This window comes from Chrysoperla carnea, chromosome 3 (genome assembly GCF_905475395.1).
Source record: "Chrysoperla carnea chromosome 3, inChrCarn1.1, whole genome shotgun sequence".
In the NCBI taxonomy this organism is placed as follows: Eukaryota; Metazoa; Arthropoda; class Insecta; order Neuroptera; family Chrysopidae; genus Chrysoperla; species Chrysoperla carnea.
In genome coordinates this window covers 94,033,287-94,037,819 of record NC_058339.1, presented here as the reverse complement: position 1 = coordinate 94,037,819, position 4,533 = coordinate 94,033,287, and the positions used below count along the sequence as shown (strand labels likewise).

The 4,533-nt window shown below is 27.7% G+C and overlaps 1 long non-coding RNA gene across 2 annotated transcripts; it reads right to left on the bottom strand.

The window, feature by feature from the left end:
* Positions 1–1,582: 1,582 nt before the first annotated feature.
* LOC123295098 lies at positions 1,583–4,289 on the bottom strand. 2 transcript variants are annotated; one of them, XR_006535141.1, is made up of 3 exons: positions 4,160–4,289; positions 3,587–3,662; positions 1,583–1,805 (listed from the first exon to the last, which is right to left on the bottom strand). It is a non-coding gene; the product is annotated as an uncharacterized LOC123295098 (long non-coding RNA). The 2 variants fall into 2 exon arrangements; XR_006535142.1 differs by lacking the exon at positions 4,160–4,289 and adding an exon at positions 3,957–4,115.
* Positions 4,290–4,533: the final 244 nt, after the last annotated feature.

Below are 4,533 nucleotides of genomic sequence, written 5' to 3'. Positions count from 1 at the left end.
AGTATTTTCTGTGAATTTTATTAACTACAATATTTCTGATATTGTTATATGTATTTTGATTGAATAATTTGTATTTGTACATGACATCGGCATGACACGGTGTGTCATGCCGATGTCGACTAGTGCTGCCGCGAGTGGCCGATAGTCGAGGTGACTACAGAGTGAAGTTAGTTATAATCATGGAGTTACTTGTGGTAATTATTTCATAGGAGATGCTCACATATGTTTACATTAACTTTTGTGAAAACTTTAAGTTAATTTTTGATAAATAAGTTATTAAAAAATATAAATTTAATTTTGTGAAAGTTTTATAATATTGAATATTTTTACCCCAAATAATGTCGACGAAAAAACGTAAAGTGGATAGTGAGTGCCTTCATTTTTCAAAGGTGTTACTAAGATATGCAATTATAAAGAATCCGGCCCGCGAAATCGTATGTCATGATGAATCCGGCCCACGGACAAAAAAAGGTTGGGCAACCCTGAATTAGATGATCCAGTTGTTTGTTCCAGTTCATCACAACATCAAAATCTATTTAAAAAAAAAAAAAAACAAAAAAAAAAACAAGTATTAAAATCTGTTGATTCTTACCTGCCCTGCGTTACAAAATACTATTTTTAATTAATAATATTTTGTGTTTTATGCAGAACCTCCACCTCCACCTCCATCCATAAATATATTTTTATTTTTAAGTTTAAAATATAAACTTGAATGATTTAATTAATTTTAATTGCAGGTTCACCACCTTTAATTAATAATAATTATTGATTGAATCATTCAAATTTATCTGCAACATTTGATATGATATCAAACATTTTAAGCTAATCTAACATTAGATCCCATAACTACACCCGCACCCACACCCATTTAATTTAATAAAACAAACAATGCAATCAATGTGTTTAAGTTGAACTCTAGAAGGCCCGGCTTACTAAAATCAATAAAATTATTTAAAAAAATCAAAAAAACCGATTAAGTTAAATATCAATTGAGAAGAAACAAAAACAAGTACAGTAGTTTACATTACAGTAGCGACTTTAACAGTCGCCACCCATTCAAATTTACAATGGCTTGAATTTTCGCAATAATGGGTCTCGACCGTTAAAGTCATAATTAAGTTTTTTGAATTTTCATTCTTGTCATATTTTCAGTAGCATTCAATTGACTTAAGAATCATTAAAATTAAGGAACGTGTTTGGCGGGTCTTCTAGTGTGCCATACAGGAACACACTTATATAGATTGATTGATTTGAACATATTATTATTTCTTTGCGTTGCTCAGTCGGGTAAAAATAATAAGTTTAAAGGTCACACTCACGTCGCGTCGATCTAATGTTAGCTAGCTCTAGTTAATTAATGTAAATCAATATAGCTTTGGACCATATCATATCTATTTGATCTGCTGATCAATTGATTGATTATAAATCAATTTAATTGAATAAAGGAATTAGGTAACACCAAATAAAGATCACTTTTATTAATATTTTCACAAATTTAGGATAAATTATAGGTTTTGGTTTGTGATCCAAAGTTATTCAATAGTTTATTTATTTATCTGTAAAAAAATAGATTTTATTTTATTTGAATAAAAATAACAATTTACATAATTAGGTACGGAACCATTCAATTAATATTCTAACAAATATTTATAAATTGAACTAGAATTTAATAATAAATCTATCGTTATCGCTATCGTTATCGTTATCGTAGAACAGATGCTGTAAAAATTTGTTTTAAAATCTGTGGCAATTCACTGCAATCTGTACAAACAAAACCACGTCCTGCACCCAAAGTTCGCACCAAGCTGAAAACAAATTAAAACATTCATTTTAAAATTATTTTATAATCCACTTGATAATTATTTAAGAACTTTTAAAACGTGTTGGAACGGAACGGAACGGAATCAACAAATTATTTTACAAAATCATTAAAAATACTCGAAAGCTTGTTTTCAAATTCATTGTAAAATAAAATACATTTTTATGCATTTTGAATCCCTCGTACGTGCTGTACTCATCCACGTACAAGGGATACCGAACAGCCAAACCCCGTTCAAGATCGAGTAAAAAATGTTATATTACAAATATTGATGAGACCACCAAAATTTTGGTATAGGTCTTCATAAAATCACTTAATAAATCTATTTACGGTTTTCCGTCTGTCTGTAAACATGATAACTCAAAAACGAAAAAAAATATCAAGCAAAAATATTTACAGCTTACTCATGACGTAAAGAGAAAGGCCGAGTTCGAAAAAGGGCAACAAAGGTTTAAGTCTTGGATCCGAAGAACTCATCTTAGAACTCAATGATTAGAGATGGAACAAAAGTTTAATGTAAAAAATGTTCTTTATAAAAAAATAAACATTTTACATTTAAACTTTTATTCTGTCTCTAACGGTTTACAAGATGGGTCCCAAGGATCCAAGACACAATTGACCTATGTTGCTCATTTACGAACTTGACCTCACTTTTTACGTCTTATTGTTATTAAAGCTGTGATATTGTTACTGTTTTTGGTAAGAGCCATTATAATATTCGCATAACCACAGATAGAGAGAGAAATAGCTTTTCTACGCTTTAGCACTAAGCATTAGCCAAGCTTGAATGGTTGCGTGCATTAAATGTAATTTTCGTCTTATTTTTTTACTAAATTTTTATTTATAAATTCAATTTCATTTCATTAATTCGTGTTTTTATTTTTTGAGTGGTGGGGGATTACAACATTGTTCTTTACATTTGTAAACGATGAACGATGTACGATACAATGCACAACATAATACATAAAACGAATAAAAACCCTCCAGAAATTTTTGGGTACAGAATCGTAAACTTACACTTGAAACATATCTAATAACACTCTCTATCAAATTATACCTATTTTCTTAAAGCCTTCTACTAACTAAACCTATATTAAGAATTATGGCCTATTTTTTAGTTGTTCCAGGTACGGAATCCTAAATTCACACAAAAAAAAAAAACATGGCTAAGAATACTCTGTTAAATGACCTTTCAAACAAAACGATGACACCGACACACACCTAGCTATCAAACTTATATCACCTATTTTTTAATTTCGGGGGTTAATAAATAGTAAACAACAAAACAGGATACTTGTTGAATGTACAATGTACTTGTCCAGTAGGATTAGAAATTAGCACTCATTAAAACAAACTAACTTGACCCGTGCGGAATCCCACTCCCGTAGTTATCGGAACCCGTTACTAAAAATAGCAATAAATACCTAATACACTTATTATTTAAATTTGTTCAAATTTAAGATATTTTAATTCGTTCAAATTATTTGTCTAACGTGTTTCTTCTTAAGCGGTACATTTTTTAGATCATGAATATAACTTTCATCATTTCTAGACATAATTAGCTTGAAAATGAAGGGTGAATTATGGAATTTAATAAAGGGATAAGAAAAATAAGGGCAGGACCCAGAAAAAAAACTTGCTAGAGTAATAATAAATATAAGATATGACAACGGATAAGTTTAGTGTAATAAATAGGACAATAATTGTGATCAATATTTTAAAAAAGATAATTAAAAGTAAAAAACAGAAAGAGAAGAAGACACCTACCTGGTAACTAAGATGGGATACATCTCGTGCTTGAAATCTTGATCTTAACGGTGGATCCAATAAATTACCAATGTATCTGAAATCAATCAAAATAAAAAACTAACTTCTCTGAAATAACATCAAAATCAAATGAACATAATTATAGTCTTAATGTTCTGTTTATATTTTTAATTAATATGCAAATAATTTTAAAAAATAACTTACAATTTTTATTTAATTAATTATTAATTAATAACAAAACAAACGAATAATAAATGAATAAAATAAATAAAAGGCAGCCATTTTGTTTATATCAGTTTGTTTGTACATATCTTCAAAATTTTAGTAATTATGTTTATATTTAATTAAAATGATAATAAAAATAACTTACAAATTTTATTTTTTCAATTATTTATTAATAACAACTAATTATTATCGTAATAACACAACAAATGCACAATAAATAAATAAACTAAATAAAAGGCAGAAAAATTGGTAGATGTTTGTTGTTTACACTTTTGTGGCGTATTTTATATTCTCAAAATTTAGGAATTATGTTTAAATTAAATACATATGATTATAAAAATAACTTACAAGTTTAATTTCTTAAATTTTTCACTAATAACAACTAATTATTATCATAATAACACAACAAATGCACAATAAATAAATTAACTAAATAAAAGGCAATATCACGGAAATGTACGATCATAAACGATCATTAGTTTTAAAATATTTATATGGCGCTGTATGTATTTCAACTATCGAAATAAATGTTAGTTCAACAAGTTTACCATAGATGGCATTTAGATGTATTTTGTTTTTGTAATCCTTTAAGTTTTTTCACTTAAATAATTTTTAAAATTCATACTTTACTATGTTATGTTTTCTTTACTACAAATTATCAAATTGATTTTTCCAATTCTTTCTTCTTTATTATGAAAATTTTTAACATTTGTATAAGGAGA